This window comes from Zalophus californianus, chromosome 1 (assembly GCF_009762305.2).
Source record: "Zalophus californianus isolate mZalCal1 chromosome 1, mZalCal1.pri.v2, whole genome shotgun sequence".
Lineage (NCBI taxonomy): Eukaryota > Metazoa > Chordata > Mammalia > Carnivora > Otariidae > Zalophus > Zalophus californianus.
The window spans coordinates 179,318,131-179,337,144 of record NC_045595.1 but is presented as its reverse complement, the minus strand read 5'-3'; positions in this window follow the sequence as shown (position 1 = coordinate 179,337,144).

Below are 19,014 nucleotides of genomic sequence, written 5' to 3'. Positions count from 1 at the left end.
TATCGATTAGCTCTGTGGCAGAGAATTTTGCTTCTGGTTCTTTCTTTCGTTGTGAATTCCTCCTTCTAGTCATTTTGCCCAGAGAAGGATGGGTGAGCAAATGAGCAGAGTCCAAAATAACCATGACCCAAACAAAATACAGAGCCTCCTTGGTAGTTAAGAAAAGCTTTCCTAGATAATACCATAGCTGCATTATTTTTCCCATTCACTCACTGGCATGAGAATTATGAAATCATAGGGTGAATGGAACTAAACATCCCACAGAATAGTTTTTGTGGAAGATGTATAGCACCAAAGTTTCTTAAAACATCTAATTAACAGACTCAAGAATCATGAGATTGTGAAATGTATCCTCATATATAATAATAATAAATTAAATTAGAATTCTAAAACTTAAAAAGAAGAGTCGAAGGAAGGGCAGCAAAAACTAAAATGATTAATGTTCATTACACCAGATTTTATCTTTAATATGTAACTGAAAATCAACAGTAGGGCTTAGATACATACATTCTAATATGCTTTTGGTCTATTCTAATTCAAGCTAATTTTTCTCTTATATATCAACTTTTTTTTAAAGATTTTATTTATTTATTTGACAGAGAGAGACACAGCAAGAGAGGGAACAAAAGCAGGGGGAGTGGGAAAGGGAGAAGAAGGCTTCCTGCAGAGCAGGAAACCCAATGCGGGGCTCGATCTCAGGAACCTGGGATCAAGACCTGAGCTAAAGGCAGACACTTAATGACTGAGCCATGCAAAGGTCCCTTATTTATCAACTTTTTAAAATAAAAATCTTAACCTCATTCTTATGGTAGAGCAATCATTCACCTGGCCCCAGAATAAGAATAGATGGTTTTCTTCATCTGAAGTTGAAAGATTAAACTCTTAGATGTGGTACATTCTTGTATTTGAAATTTAAAGCACATGCAAAAAAAGAAAAATTTTATACATAGTAAGATGAACAGAGAAGACAACTAAAATACAATGTGACTATGGCAACCAAAGAATTCTATCTAAATAGCACCAAACAAGACTGCTTTGCTTAATTATATCTTCTTAATATTTCAATACCTTAGTCATCATGTACAGGAAGAGTTGATATCATAAGTACATTGAATATTATCTGTAAATTTTTTATACACAATACACACATACATATATTTAAATATGTTTTAAATGTATACATGCATATATACACACCACACACATATATACATATTGTTTCATATTAAAAAATAACTATAACCATGTTGGGGAGTTGTTGTTCACAGTAGCTGCAGATTTGTGTGTATAGTGCTTGGTAGATGAGGAAATTTATAACAATAAAAGAAAATAAGAAAAGTAGCCAATAAGAAGATAAAGGGACAGGGGACAAAATTTCTTTCATGTGAAAGTACAGGTATGTTTCTACAATGGGAGGAATTTAAAATTGTTAAATTTTAAGAAATTAAAATTGTTTTATGTCCTGTAATTATACTCTGCCATCCGGAAACATTCAATATGTTTCATATATACAAGAACACTATGGAGGGATGAAGAAAAGAGATATACCCTGAACATGAAGAAGGAAATAAGAGAAAATGACAGTCACTAGAGATGAATTATTGAAACAATATTGCCAATGATCATTGGCATCAGAAGAGCAGGTGGCTGAATGGATCAATCAGGAAAAATTTTAGTCCTTCATCCTTATTTTCTCATCCCCAAAACTCTTAGAAATATGGAGATGATATGTGCAATTGTTCAGATTGTATAGAATAAAAGTTTGATATTCTACTTAAAATCTGAAGGAAAATGTGTCCCTAAAACTGGATGTTTAGTGACATATGTATGTCTGTTTACACACATGAGTGCATGGGCATATGTGTGTTTATGTTGATATTTGTTGCAATTAAACACATCACTTTATGACTGGCTTAACTAATTACCTAACACTCTTATTTGTGTTCACACATACTATTTTAAATTTAAAAGATTCTATGGGAATTTGTGAAGGAGAAGGAGATAATAAACAACTATTAAAAGATTATTAAGTGGGGAGGAGGAGCAAGATGGTGGAGGAGGAGGAGACCTAAATTTGTCTGGTCCCAAGAATTCAGCTAGATAGGTAACAAACCATTCTGAACACCTACAAACTCAACAGGCAATCGAAGAAAAGAATAGCAGCAACTCTCTAAACAGAAAAGCATCCACTTTCTGGAAGGTAAGATGTGTGGAGAAGTGAATCTGAGGCGATATTTCGGAAGATAGATGGCGGGGGAGGGGGCCTCCATCAGCCGCTACCGGCAAATAATAGAGCAGTGGAGCACAAAATCGTAAATTTTAGAAGTCTGCTCCGCTGAGAGACATTGCTCCAGTGGCTAAGCAAGGGGTGGAACTCTCGCTGGGACAGTGTGGTCTCAGGACCCTCAGAAAGACCAGGGGTGCCTGAGTGCAGCAGAGCTCCCAGGTAACGGAGCAGGGAAGTCAGCTGCAAATGTGTGGGAAACAGAATGCCACAACGACCACTGGTGCATGTTTGCTCAGACTCTGAGATCTCTGAGAAAACTCAAGATTGCAGGGTTAAAAATAACCCAAAAGGATCAGAGTGAAATGCCCTTGGAACGTGTGTGGTTAGTTCTAAAGTACGCAGCAGATGTTTAGTAGATAGGAAGCCAGCTGTAAACAGCACACTGGGCACTCCCCTCTCTGTTCCCTTGTCCTGTAAACAGCACACTGGGCACTCCCCTCTGTTCCTTTATTCTGTTTTAAAGATTCTTACGTGCTTGACTAATCCTGTATACATGGAGGAATGTGCCTTACTATGCCCCTGCTGTAAATCATTATAGATCTATATCGCTGTAGAAGGTATATAAGAGTATGGAAAATAAACCTTGGTGCCTTGGGCTGTTAGCTCGGGGTCCCCTGTGCCTCGCTATACTGTCGTCTCTTTTTCTCAGTTCCGTTGCCACTCCAGGTCCCCGACTCTCAGAGGTCGACACAAATGCAGCCAAAGAGTGGGCTCTCAGCTTGGGGTTGCCATAAACCGTGATCCGCGGCACAGTCGGGCCACTGCTCTTTGAGCAGGGACCCAACAAGCAGCAGATCCAGTAAGAACCCTCTTCCTCCCCTGGGAAGAGGGGTGTGAGAGTGCACCACAGGAATCTGCTGGGTTTGGAGACTCCAAAAGGGGTGTGTGCCAGAGATAGAAACTCTCGGTCACAGGCTGGGTGAACACAGAGTGTGGTTGGAGATGGGGGGGAAGACAGGAGTGATTGACTGCTTTTCTCTGGGGGCTCAATGAGGAGTGGGGCCCCGAGTTCTCAGCTCCTCCAGGACCAGAGATCAGGAGGCTGCCATTTTCTTTCCTGTCCTCCAAAAGCTGTACGGAAAGCTTGCAGGGAACAAAAGCTACGAGAGTAAGCCCAAACAGATTACTTAGCCCGGCCCCTGAAAAGGGCAGGGCAATTCCACCTCAGGCAAAGACATTTAAGAATCACTGTGACAGGTCTCTCCCCCAGAAGATCAGCAAGAACAGCCAGCCAAGACCAAGTTTACCGATCAATGAGAACGGCAGAACACCAGCACTATGGGAATACAGCACATAGAATTCATGGTTTTTTCCCATGATCTTTAGTCTTTCAAAGTTAATTTTTTTTTATTTTCTTTTTTCCTTTTTCTATATTTTTTTTGAATTTTTCTTTTTCCTTTTTTCAACCATCATCTTATCAATCCCTTTTTTAAAAATCTTTTTTTATTTTTCATTTTTAGAGTCATATTCTATCCCTTCATAGTAGTTAACCTTATTTTTGGTATATATATAAGTTGTTCTCTCTTTAAAATTTTGGGATACAGTTTCTTCCAACAGACCAAAATATACTCTAAATCTCTAGTGTATGGCTTTGTTCTAGGTTCCTGCCTGATCACATTCTCTCCCTTTTTTTTTTTTTTAATTTCTCTTCATTCTTTTTTCAACCAACGTCTTATCTTAATTCCTCTTATAACATCTTTTAGTTTTCATCTTTACAGTCATATACCATCCCTTCATCATATTTACCCTTATTTTTGTACATATATAAGTTTTTCTTTCTTTAAAATTTTGGGAGGCACTTTCTTCTAACAGACCAAAATATGCCCAAAATCTAGTGTGTGGCACTGATCTATTCACCAGCCTGATCATATTTGATCATATTCTTTTTCTTTTAATCTTTTTCTTTTTCTTTTTTCTTTCTTTCTTTTTCTTTTCCATTGGTTTCAGGTCTCTTCTGATTTGTTTAGTGCATATTTTTCTGGGGTCATTGTTACCCTGTTAGCATTTTGTTCTCTCATTCATTTATTCTCCTCCAGACAAAATGACAAGACAGAAAAACCACCTCAAAAAAAAGAACAAGAGGCAGTACCAACTGCCGGGGACCTAATCAACACAGACATTAGTAAGATGTCGGAACTAGAGTTCAGAATGATGATTATAAAGTTACTAGCTGGGCTTGAAAAAAGAATGGAAGATATTAGAGAAACACTTTCTGGAGAAATAAAAGAACTAAAATCTAACCAAGTCAAAATCAAAAGGGCTATTAATGAGGTACAATCAGAAATGGAGGCTCTAACTGCTAAGATAAATAAGGCAGAAGAGAGAATTAGTTATATAAAAGACCAAATGATGGAAAATAAAGAAGCTGAGAAAAAGAGAGATAAACAATTACTGGAACACGAGGGCAGAATTCGAGAGATAAGTGATAACATAAGATGAAACAATATTAGAATAATTGGGATCCCAGAGGAAGAAGAAAGAAAGGGACATAAGGTATGTTGGAGCAAATTATAGCAGAGAACTTCCTTAATTTGGGGAAGGAAACAGGCATCAAAATCCAGGAGGCACAGAGAACCCCTCTCAAAATCAATAAAAATAGGTCAACAACCTGACATCTAATAGTAAAACTTACAAGTCTCAGAGACAAAAAGAAAATCCTGCCAGCACCTCGGGACAAGAGTTCTGTAACCTACAATTGTAGAAAGATTAGATTGGCAACAGTCCTATCCACAGAGACCTGGCAGGCCAGAAAGGACTGGCATGATATATTCAGAGCACTAAATGAAAAAAATATGCAGCTAAGAATACTATATCCAGCTAGGCTGTCACTGAAAATAGAAAGAGAGATAAAAAGCTTCCAGGACAAACAAAAACTAAAGGAATTTGCAAACACAAAACCAGCCCAGAAATATTGAAAGGGATCCTCTAAGCAAAGAGAGAGGCTACAAGTAACATAGACCAGAAAGAAACAGAGACAATATACAGTAACAGTCACCTTACAGGCAATATAATGGCACTAAATTCATATCTTTCAAAAGTTACCCTGAATGTGAATACACTAAATGCCCCAATCAAAAGACAGAAGGTATCAGATTGGATAAAAAAACAAGACCCAGGATGAAATAGAAAACCTGTACAGACCTATAACCACTAAGGAAATTGAAGCAGTCATCAAAAATCTCCCAACAATCAAGAGCCCAGGGCCAGATGGCTTCCCAGGGGAACACTACCAAACATTTAAAGAATTAATACCTAGAGTGTATTATGCTAAGCCAAATAAGTCAGTCAGAGAAAGACAAATACCATTTGATTTCACTCATATGTGGAATTTAAGAAACAAAACAGATGAACACAGGGGAAGAAAAAAAAGGAGGTAAGGCATAAAAGACTCTTAAATATAGAGAACAAACTGAGAGTTGCTGGAGGGGAGGTAGGCAGGGGAGGGGCTAAGTGGGTGATGGGTATTAAGGAGGCACTTGTGATGAGTACTGGGTGTTATACGTAAGTGATGAATCACTAAATTCTACTCCCAAAATCAATATTACACTATATGTTAACTAACTAGAATTTAAATAAAAACTTTAAAAAAGTAACTTCAGTTCAAAATAATCATTATGCTATTGTCACATATTTTGGGGTAACCTGCCCTGGGCTTCCATAGCATCTTAAAAAATATTCTTTTAGGTAGACATTGCCTTATTAATGATAAGGAAAATCTGTGTCATAAGATGGCTGACTGAGCCAGCGAGAGAGTCCTAGTCCTTGCCCAGGGGGTCTTCCTCAATTTTCCTCCCCGCTCTGCTTCCTGCACGCCAATCCAGGTCCTTCTCCCTGCCCCACTTCACACATGTGCCAAAAATGTCAAGTATGCAGAAGTAGAAGTGTATAAATTGCACCCCTCATTTGTGCTCAGGGCTCAGACCTTTGGGGACCACTCTCCTCTGAGCCCGCCATCATTAAATAAACCTCCTGTCCTCCAAGATCTCCAGGTGCCACTTGGTTCTTCCATTGGGCGATCCAGTCCAGGTTCCATAACATTTGGTTCCCTGACCGGGAAACCCAACTGCCCTGGCCCATTGTTGTCACTGGTCTGGGGGCAACAGCGGGGCAGTGACAGAACAAGGGATCATAATGGAGAAGGCGTGCCCTGCCTAATTTTTGGCAGTCTCCCACCCTGTCACCTCGGGCTGGCCCCTCTCTGCTGTTTCCGCCAGACTCAAGGGGACTTGGCAGGTGATGGCCTGGTCCCAACATTGGATTCCAGTAAGGCCTGGGGCCCCAGGACCCAGACAGGCCCACCCCCATTGTGGCGGAATGGGAGCCTGGTCACTTCCCAGAGACCTCTTAGAGGTCTCACAGGTAGGGATTCCCAGGGGGGGAATGTAATAACTTCTGGAGTGTGAATGCGTGAGTGAATGTGCAGTCCGACCTGGCTTGCTCAAGTGGACTGATTCTGTGACTCCACGGGCGGGCAACCTTAAGGTCCCCAGAAGCCTACAGAATCTGAGTGGGCCTGTTTGCGATTCTGTGGTGAATGGTATACAGTCTATGGAGGCATCAGTATAGTTTCCGATCGTAAGTCACAACGCTGAGACCACTATGGCTAAGCCTCACCTAAGCTCCTTTGGGACACGGCCAGACGGGCATCTGATTGGTCTCCTCATCTCAGGAGGAATACCCCCCCCTTGTCTGTCTCTGCACCACCACACATGGGGACATCACTATGGGGTCAGGGCAGAGTAAAACTATGTTTCTAGAGACCATGATCAAAAATTTCAAGAAGGGGTTTTCAGGAGACTATGGAGTCATGGTAGACCTTATAGAATCCCTCTTCCAGACTCATTGGCGAACTTGGGAAGACTGCCAACAGTTACTCCGCACCCTGTTTAACACAGAGGAAGGGAGGAGAATAAGGAAAGGTACACGGCAGTACCTGGAAGAGCACACACCAGCAGGAGTCATCGATCCTGCTGCCTGGGCTAATATAGCCACACCCGAAGTATGCCCAGCATGAGACCTTACCACAACCGAGGGACAGGCCCACATCCACCAATAGCAGTAGGGCTTCCTCCAGGGAATCCAGGCAGGAACTAAGAAACCCATGAACATGACTAAGGTGTCCTTGGTCACTCAACAACCAGGGGAGTCCCCCAGGGACTACTAAGAAGAGAATATGTGAAGCCTACAGGATATACACTCCTTTGACCCTGAGGCACAGGAAAGCCAACAGATGGTAAACACCTCCTTCGTGCCTCGGTGAAGGCAAACAAGTCAACATCTATACGGACTCTCAGTATGCCTTTGCTACTGTACATATACATGGAGCCATCTACAAGGAAAAGCACTTCCTAATTGCAGCAGGAAAAGCTATCAAGAACAAAGAGGAGATACTGAGACTCCTCGAAGCCATCTGTCTTCCAAAGGAAGTAGCAATTCTGCACTGTAAGGGACACCAGAAAGGAGACGACCCCATAGCTTGGGGAAATCGTCTGGCAGATGAGGCAGCCAAGGCCTCAGCCAATGAGGACATGGTCAGAGCCCTTTCCCTCACCGTGACCCTAACACCCCCAGAAGAAGTCTCTCCACCCAGTTACACTAAAAGGAAAAAGGAATGGGCCGTGGCCCATCCCATAAGGTGGAGACACCCTAACTGAAAAGGGATGGTGAATGATGCCAGACAGGCACATTTTTGTTCCAACAGCAACTGGAGGGCATCTAGTCAAAGAACAGCACCAACTCACTCATCTGGGAAAAACTATGTTAGAGGCCCTTCTCAAGAAGCACTACTACATCAGTCAGCTGCCAGCACTATGCCGAGCAACGAGTGAACAATGCATAACATGTGCTCAATATAATGCTCGGTTTGCATCATGGCCCCCACCAGGTGTCCAGAGGATGGGAGCAACCCCCTTCAAAGATCTAGAGGTGGACTTCACAGATGTGCAGGTGATCAGGGGGTTCAGATATCTCCTAGTAATAGTATACACATACTCTGGGTGGGTCAAAACCTTCCCGACTAGGACAGAGCAAAGCTGGGAAGTAGCTAAAGTCCTCTTGCAGGAGATCATGCCCTGGTTTGGCCTGTCATTAACAATCCATAGTGACAATGGACTTGCATTTGTGGCAGACATTGTACAGGTCTTGACCAAATCTCTCAACATCACCCAGAGACTCCACACCACTTACTGGTCCCAAAGTTCAGGGAAAGTAGAGTGAATGAATCGCACCCTCAAGGGAACGTTAGGGTTTTGTCAGGAGACTAACCTCCCATGGCCAGATCTGCTTACCCTTAGCTCTCCTGCATGCTTGCTGCATGCCCGGGACATCAGGTTTTTCCCCATTCGAATTAATATATGGACGGCCTCCCCAGTGCTTGGGAAGCCTTCTGGGAAACTTGCATCAGATTGGAGATAAAGGGATAAAGGAGCAGCTTCAGGCCCTGGGGGCCACCCTAAATAAATTACAAAAGTACACCATTGAGAGAGCCCCAGTCTCCTTAGGGTCTCAGGTACACTCTTTCCAGACAGGAGACTCAGTTTGGGTTAAGGATTGAAAGAAAGACCCCTCAAACTGCAGTGGAAGGGCCCCACACTCTTGTTCCAACTGCCCCTACTGCCTTCAAGGTCTCAGGTGTCACCCCGTGGGTCCACCACTCCAGAGTGAAGAAAGCTCATCATTCAGATGAGGAGCCCCACCAGTGGAGAGTCCAGCCAGACTTCACGAACCCACTTGGCTTCACCTTCCACAAGACCCCACCGACTGATGGACACCTGCTCACCGTGGTCCCTGGCTCTCATCGGCATGATTTCCCTCATCTTGGGAGTCAGACTCTACACTGTTGCCCCTCTTGATTGGAATTTCTCCCAGAGGCTTACTATTGTCATTGCTTATTAAGTGTCCCTAGGGTGTATTATTGCACTTACTTGTCCATGGGTTTCATCTGCTGATGGGTTAGCCATGATGGCTCCCTTTACCTAAGGTCATAGATCCCACCTTTACTGGCCCTCTGCTGTCTACTCTTGAGCACATTTCACCATGGTTTTCCTGGCCCCAGTCAGTCCCGGTTTTCTGCTACCTGGTGTGTTATTCCTCTTATTCCTCCTCACTGCCTCTAGCTTGCCTGGCCAGGCAAGGGGGGCAAACTCTCCTATCACCATTACTGCCAAATGGACTTTCCAGCTTATCCCCCTCAATCCTGCCTCAGTGCCCCCACCGACTTCTTCCACCTGGGATGGGCACACACCAAAGGTTAACCTCCATTTTGATGGATGCCAGCTTCTTGATACCTCCTGGGAAACCCATAGATGGTTTTCCTACCATGGCCCTCACTCAGGTTACCGGCTGGTAGATACCTACATCTGTAGGGGCCCTATGCCTCAACAGCCAAACACCTGCATTCAGTTCTGCTTGCAAGCCTGGGGATATGAGTCATGGGTGGCCACTTGGCTGGTAATGGAATGATGGTCCACCAGGTGGTGGCACCTCAAACAGCTCAGTGACATCCGGATTTCCTTGTCATGCAATGACACCCCATCCTCTTGCTCTAACAATCACTGTATACCACTTACCATCTCACTCTTAGAACCCAATGCCACCTCATGGGCTACAGGAATCATTCTCCTGTTGGGCCAATATCACCCTATGGGAACTGACCCCATGGCCAAATCTATGTTTAAGTCCACATTCACTCCAAGCCTTACAGTCAACCTCCAGGGTAAGACAGAAAGATGGGTCACGAAGGGACACTGATGATGAGCTGATGGGTCCATCTGATGATAATGATGGGCCACTGATGATAATTCAAGCCAGTAAACACACCACAGAGACTTTGATGCACCAATCTCTTACTTTTTCAAAAGTAGTATACTTTTCTATTCTTAATAAAAAAAAATATTATTTATTATAAAAAACTTTCATTATATTTATTATGAAATCTTCCAGTGTCTATACTCATCTTTATTTTAAATTCTGTTCCTAGTTCCTTTCTCTTTATTCACTTTCTCTGCCATTCTACCCCTGCCCTTATCTTCATTTGTTATTGTAGCTATTCATTTGTTTTTCTGTCCTTCTTTCTTCACAGTATTTATTTAGCACATGCTGGGGTTTATTTAATATGTTAGTCAATTGTGTCATTGTATTTTATATAATACATAAATATATATCATACATAACAAATATGTTTCCAATTCTTCACTGCTATTCATTATTCAAACTACTTAATATTGATCAATTATGTACATTTATTAATGCTCTATTTTTAGTTACTATATAAATTTTTAATATACATGAATATACACATATCCATTATACATTTTTTATTTATTCACCCACATATATTTATATATACATAGGTATGCACACACACACACATAAACTTGGAATTTATTATCTAGTTAGGGTTTGGCAAACTATGACCCATGGGGTCAAAGCCGGGCCACTGCCTGTTTCTATAAATAAAGATTTATCAGACCATAGCCACATCCATTCTGTAATATATTGTCTATGGCTGCTTTGGTGTTATAATGATAGAGCTGAGTGGCTGTGACAAAGACTTTATGGTCCTCTAAACTCCAAATATTTACTGTTTTTCTCTTTTTCCATAAAAAGTTTGCCTATCCCTGCTCTAGTTATTTTTTTGAAAAACAGTATTTTCATATACAATATTTTTCATGTATTCATTAATTGAATACAAAATATTAAGGCTAAAATAGATTCCACTGGACATTAAAAAGTCAAATTGACAATACCACTTGCCTTCACACGTAAATCTTAGCCAATTACAGAGGAGCTAGATACAGGTGAAAACAGAACACAGGATATCTTCTAAGGTTCCCCCTGAGTTGGATCAGTTGTACCCAAACATTTTACTTTAATGTTAATGATAATATGTGGATTTCTATCATAAATAATATACATTATATGGTATATATTCAATATGTGTTATATATTATGTGTATATATTATACATTTTTATATAATAAATACATATTATGATATATAAGTATTATAATATATAATATACATTACATGTATTCCATTTCTTCAAAAGCAATTTAAGCAAATTGTGTTTTTATTTCCATGTGGGCAACTTTGTCAGCCATGTCCACTAGGGTTTTTGAAATCTACCTAGCCACTTAGAAAGATATTACTTTAAGACTCAAAAAGTCTTAGGAAAGGAAATTCAGAACTTCCTTCAGTCTATTTTCTTTACAAATGCAAAATAATTATTTTCTTCCTTGATACCACTCAAAAGTAAAATGTACTCTAAAATTTCACTGGAGTCTTCAGAGTATAAGGTATAGATTTTAATGCAATGAACTAAGGTATTGGAATGAAATTCCTTTAATTTAGAACAAAAATCTCTGGCAATTGCTTTTTATCAGAAAGTTTGTCTTCCAACTTTCACCAGTATTCGGGCAGAAATAATCTCAGTAATTTAGGCTTTCCCTAAAGCTTGATCCTTGGGTTTTCACACACAGAAATAGTTGTAGGGGAAATCTTATGACTTTACCAGGACTCTCTACTTGTCTCCCTCAAAGAGGAAGCAGAGGTAAGAAGGCAGTGTCTTGGTCAATATCCTTGGTTATTGCCAAAAAATTTTCCTTAAACATTAAAGATAAAAGAATATAAGGTATATTAAGCTACATATGCTAATGAGATAAAATTAAAACTCTAGCTAGACTTCTTTACTGTAATCATATATTTTTCAAACATAAAACATACTTGATATAACCACTTTAACCATTTCTAGGGTTCTCTTTTGAGTTTTAAAAATGTGCCCATGTACTGAAGTTCACAGTGCTCCACATGGTTTGAGAAATTTATACTAAAAGCATATAAATTAGCATATATTTTATTAGAGCTTCACTAATTTCACTCTCTTCTGAATTCTCTATGAGCTTCTCACTAGCTTCTTTTTCCCCTGAAATAATTAAAGTTTAGATACCTCAATTTCTAGGAGTTCTATTACTTCCATTTATGAAAGATGGCTTATCAATAGACACAGAATGAATCTTCTAATTACTATACCTCAAAACATCCTCAATGTAGTCTTTTATCATTAAAAAAAGGTGACACTACTGACAGTGATTACACATCTCCATTCTATCTCAAACTACTACATTGTAGACATCTTTGAAAGAATACATAGTACAACAATATTTGCACTTTCCTCAATCATCAGGCATTAGCAAATACTTTATACCTCATCAAATATTACATTGAGTAATGTGTATCTTTGAAATTGGACATCAGCCACCCAATTACACTAAAATTATGAAATATATAGAGAAGTAATGGGCTGCCAGTTGCTGGTCATGCACAGAAATGGGGATCTGAGAAATCATATATTGCCTCTGATCAACAAAAAAATATGCTAATCAACATTTTGTGTTTGACGTTAGACATAAAATAAATCTATTGAGGAAACTGGACATGTCTATGCAAATGTCTAGAAATGTCTATATCTGTGCAAATAGTATATTAAAGGAATAGCTTCAGACCGGGATACCGGTTCAAAATTATCCAAGGCAATACAAAAGAAAATCTGTCTAAAGGCAATTAAACATTATTGTTCTATTTGAATGACACAAAAACATTACTGATAACTAACACTATTATCAGTGAAAAGATTTTTTTGAAGAGATTTTTATAAATGCTACATAATCTTTGTGATTATATGCAAAGTCAAAGACAATAATGCAATTTGCATTCAAGGTAGTATAAATTCCTTCAAAAATTCAGTAGGTATTTTCAATCAGTTATGTATATTAAGATAATTTGAATAAACTTTAAAAATGAGAAATCCTATTATAAACATACCTGAACACTTACCTATATGTAGAAGATAGTTTCCATCTAAGAAATAATGAAGATAAAATTTTACATTTTGGAAAGTTACAGATCTTTCAGAGGACACTGATCCAACTATTTCCAAATTGATATAAGCAAATATAATAGGCTTTCTTATTCAGTCTTCAATACCTGAGGCTCATCTCTTCCATATGTGGGATATATAACATGGGGCATATTGTTAACCTGTCTAAGCTTGAGCACTCGCCTGAAAAATATGGGTAGTAACAATCTTCACATACTGGTAGATGTGAATATTATAGAATACATATAAAAAGCATTTACAGAGAGCTAAGCTACTATACATATCTGTGCTAATTATTTTTTTTTTCAGTTTCCTCTGGAGTTAACTTTTAAGCATGCTGAGATTGAAAACTTCTTTTTCTGTTGTTATAGATGATAATTTTGCTTTGCTTTGTTTTTGTGAGGATGGACAATTTATATATTCCTATGTTAAACTTATATTGATTTTGTTTAAATATTTGCTATCACTGAAAGTAAATATCTAATTGTTTTGAGAGAAAGGGAAAATAGTACTCAAAAGTGTTACAAATAACAATTAGTTGATGATTATGAATTATATTTTGGGGGTAAAATTGTCTCTGTCATACAGTAGTGTTTTCTCTCATTTCCTTCAGTTCATTCTACATTCAGAGCTATTGTTATGTGGAAATGTTCTGAAAATATTAGCTCTAAACTGGAAAATAATTTTCCTATCAAGCAATCTATTCTATGGTATACAGATAGTATATGAATGAAAAATTTTACTATAAAAACACCTATGATCAAATATAAATACATAAAATATAGTTGCTTTCATAAGTATTTCAAAACATAAATATAATGCATGCATCTGTATTTAATTTTACAGAATATAAATATTCAGACTTTTTTTTCAAATAAGACATACAAATAATCAACAGGTACATAAAAAGATGCTCAGTATCATTAATCATCAGGAAAATGCAAATCAAAAGCACAATGATATACACACCTGTTAGAATGGCTATTGTCAAAAAGACAAGAGACTACAAGTGTTGGTAAGGATGTGAAGAAAAAGGAACCTTAGGACTCTTGGTAGGAATGTAAATTGGTGCAGCCAGTATGAAAAACAGTATGGAGGTTCTTCAAAATCTAAAAATAGAATTACCACATAATACAGCAATCCTACTTCCAGGTGTATATCCAAAGAAGATGAAATACTATCTCCCAAGTTCAATGCAGCATTACTCATAATAATCAAGACATGGAAAAAATGTGTCTATAAACAGATGAGTGGATAAGGAAAATGTAATATATACATATACTGGAATTTTATCCAGCTGTAAAAAAAGAGGGAAGTCCTGCATTTGCGACAACATGCATGGAACTTGAGGGCATTATGCTAAGCCAAATAAGCTAGACAGAGGCAAACAGTCACTTATTTGTGGACTCTAATAAACCAAACTCATAGAAACAGAGAGTAGAGTGGTGGTTGTCAGGGGCTGGGGGCGGGAGAAATGGGGAGATCTTGGTCAAAAGGTAAAAACTTCCAGTTATAAGATGAATCAGTTCTGAAAATCTATGTACAGCATGGTGACTATAATTAACAATACAGTATCATACATTTTGAAGGTGCTAAGTAGCTAGATCTTAAATGTTCTCACCACACACACACATACAAGTAGTGATTATGTGAAGTGATAGAAGTGTTAACTAATGGTATGGCAATCATTTAGCAACATATAAGTATACCAAATCAACACATTGTATACCTTAAATTTATATAATGGTGCATGTAAATTATATCTCAGTGAAGCTGAAAAAAAATTTAAATATTAAAAAAATATTAAGGTAACTGGTAACCTTAATGAAATGTCTTTGTAATAGTACCGAAAGAGAAGGTTTTTATTTAAAATAATATTCTATTAATATTTTTCATGTGTTGTGTAAATATAACATTGATGGGCCCAAAGAAGAGAATAATTTAACAAAATTTAACCCTTTCTATATCTCCTTTGGCTTCTGAAATAATTCCAACTGATAAAAAACTAGTGTCTTTTCTGGGTATCAATTTGCACAGGGTTGCATCAGGTTGAATATTTTGGAAACTGTCAAAACAATTCAGGTTCCCTGTTCTTAGGTTTTTAAATTTTAATTATGGGGGACTGATTATTTACACATCACAAGTTAAATAATGGTGAAAGTGGAAAATAAAATATACTTATTGTATTATCAAATAACTACAACCTTTCAGATGTCTGCATGACAAGAGGTTAGGCTATGTAAAAAGGATGATTTCAAAACATTAAGAAGGGAGAGCAAGAATGAGTAAAGCACATGGGTGAATATACTTACTGAATCTTCAAGAGGCAATGCGTAGATAATATTGGGAGGAGTGAAATAGAGTTAATGTAGGAAATAATGCATATCTATTGTTTGGTGGTCAGCATCCTTACCTGATAAAAGTAACTTTAATTTTCTTTGGGAAAACTGCTCAGTCATGAAATTTACATAGAATTCATTCCATTCATGGTTAAGGTACTCAGTCATAATTGGATTAAGTCATTAAGATAGTGTGTGTTCGGCCATGGTGGTGATTAATTTGTGAGTATATGACATAAATTGATTTGATAAGGTGAATGGGAGTTTTTTTTTCTGGTACTGCTTGGACATGATTCTGTTTTTCCCTGAAAAATACCAATGACAATGTAGGTAATGCTCATAACTGCCAATAATAATTTTGTTGTTGGTATAGCCATTTTTTTAAGCAAAAAATTAATCAGCTAGAAGATAATGTTAACCCAGCAGGAATGGCACAAGAGATAAGTTTGGGTGGTAATGATTGAGTACTACATCAAACTATAACTGAACTAGCTATTTCTCTATAATTTACAGTTATATGTGCCAATAAACTTCCCTTTCCAATTTAAGCTACTTAGAGCTGAATCACTTTCACCAAATATTAACTTAATATTTAAGACTAGAATTATTTTTCACAAAATAGGTTTGAAGCCAGACTCTTCTAAAATTGGAATGTCTGGATGCCTGGAAAAGTTATTCTAAAACAAATAATTTAAAAAAAAATTGAAGAATTATGAACAAGTGCTTATAAAGCTACAGTGGTATGTCATTATTCCTCTAATAGCATTTTGCCAATGAATTAAAAAGGAAACAGACTAGGGGTGCTGGGTGGCTCAGTCATTAAGCGTCTGCCTTCGGCTCGGGTCATGGTCCTAGGATCCTGGGTTCGAGCCCCACAAACTGGGCTCCCTGCTCAGTGGGAAGCCTGCTTCTCCCTCTCCCACTTCCCCTGCTTGTGTTCCCTCTCTTGCTGTCTCTCTCTCTGTCAAATAAATAAATAAAATCTTAAAAAAAAAAAGGAAACAGACTAGGGACAAAAAGAAAATTACCCAGGTATAAAAATTATGAGAGACTGAGATAAATGATGTTTGGAAAGGAAGAAATTAATATAAGATGTATAGTGAGGCTATATAAAAGATACTATAAATTAAATTAAAATATTTGGATTGTTAGATTATTAGGATGTTGTTTGTCCTGAGGGACTTGGCAGTCACAATCACATTCTTATGTTTACAGGGGGCTGGAGGGGCAGAGGAGGATTGTGAATTTGAGAATCACACTCAAGTGACCAGCTGCAGGGAGGTTTCCCCCTCCAGCTCCTCCCCAGACTGCCCTGGTGGAGACCAAGCAGGGCCACCCACTGTCCTGTCTCAGTCTGCCCGTGGCTGTGGATAGTGTCTGGTGCTAACAGAATACAGTCCTACTTTGGGCATTTCCTGTCCTCTTCCCAGGGCCACAGAGAGCCTGAGTAGCATCTCTAAAGCTCTGGTCAGACCCGGCCTCATCTCAGACCTCTGCTCAGGACTGGGGACATGGCCAGCATACTCCTTCCCTCAACTCATAGTACATTTTCTTGAAAAATTGGTACCTTGTTCCTTTAAAAATGTCCTATATTCTTTGATTTTTAGCCAATTTAGACATTTATCATGCTTATCTTTTTTTTTTAAAGGTTTTATTTGTTTATTTGACACAGAAAGAGAGAGAGAGAGCACAAGCAGGGGGAGCACCAGGCAGAGGGAGAAGCAAGCTTCTCGCTGAGCAGGGAGCCTGACGTGAGGCTCCATCCGAGGACCCTGGGATCATGACCCGAGCTGATGGCAGCTGCTTTACTAACTGAGCCACCCAGGCGCCCCCATGCTTATCTTTTAATCACATTCTTTCCAGGTTTATTAAGATATAATTGACATATAACATTGTGTGAGTTTGGGGTGCCTGGGTGGCTCAGTCGGTTAAGCGTCTGCCTTCATCTCAGGTCATGGTCCCGGGGTCCTGGGATCGAGTCCCCCATCAGGCTTCCTGCTCCTTGGGAGCCTGCTTCTCCCTCTGCCTCTCTCTCTCTCTCTGTGTGTGTGTCTCTCATGAATAAATAAATAAAAAATCTTAAAAAAAAACATTGTGTAAGTTTAAAGTAAGCAATATTGATTTGATACATATATATTGCAAAATAATTACCACACCAGTATTAGTTAACATCTGTATCCCCTCACATAACTATCATTTCTTTATTGTGGTGAGAATACTTAAGATCTACTCAGTTAGCAGCTTTCAAGTATATAATATAGTATTATTAGCTATAATCACCATGCTATGTATTAGATCCTTAGAACTATTTATCTTGTAACTGGTAGTTTGTACTCTTTGACCAATGTCTCCCCATTTCCCCCATCCCTTGGTTTCTGGTAATCCTCTCTCTATTCTCTGTTTCTATGGGTTTGGTTCTTCAGATTCTGCATATTAATGATATCACACAGTATTTGTCTTTCTCTGTCTGACTTTTTTCACTTAGTATAATGCCTTCAAGTTTTATCCAAGTTATAGCAAATGGTAGGATTTCCTTCTTTACTGTGGTTGAATAATATTCCATTGTGTAATCCCAAAACCATGTATAACACATGCCCTTGCCAGACAGTCTATCAATTACATGAATTTGCTCTTTCAATATTTGCTAATGCTGAAGAGTGTCATTATTGCATTTTTAATAATTAATCTTTATTTTTCTAGCTAGGTATGTTACTGGAAATTATACAGAGAAGAAAATAGGCATTACCAAAGGCCTGTCTGATACCTTCTCAAATATGCATATATTTGCATAAGCTTCATGACAAAAGATGGGAAGTTAAGAGCAAACACAGATATTGCGTTGCAATGAGTAGGTAATTTTGAAAAACCTTCATAATGACAGAATTCAAGGGCTTCTTTATACCACATAACATCAAAATAAGCTTCATTTACCTTTTTTCCTTCCCTTCTTTTGTTTTTGCTTTTGGTTGTTTTTGGTGGTTATGGTTTTTGCCTTTCCATTTCCATTAGATAATGAAAAGACAAAGGGCAACCCTCTAGCAGTGTCGTGTTTGACGACATCAGAAATGAAGTTAGAAGGGAAAAAATTTAAAAAACAGAGATGAGACAAGAAGAGTATACAAAAATGCCTAGGAACAGGGAAAACTAATACTTTCTTTACACTATGAAGTTAAAATGAAAAATTGAAGTCACAAATAATTGGAATAGTATGGTTGCAAAAGTTTATGAAATATATTTCATTACATTAATGTGTATCATATAACACACAATTATAATGTGTGTTTACAATGAGGTAGATCTTCTCTAAGGAAAGAAAGGTAAAAGTGAGGTTAGGCATATATAATTTTTAGTATGTCTCCCTTTAAGGGATAAAATAATCTCTAAATAATAATACATTATTAAATGTTTATATATTATTAATAAAATAATATATTTACTGTTATTGATATTTATAAATAAATTTAAAATGATTAATGCTAAATAAAAATGACAGCACTATAAAATGACTCAAC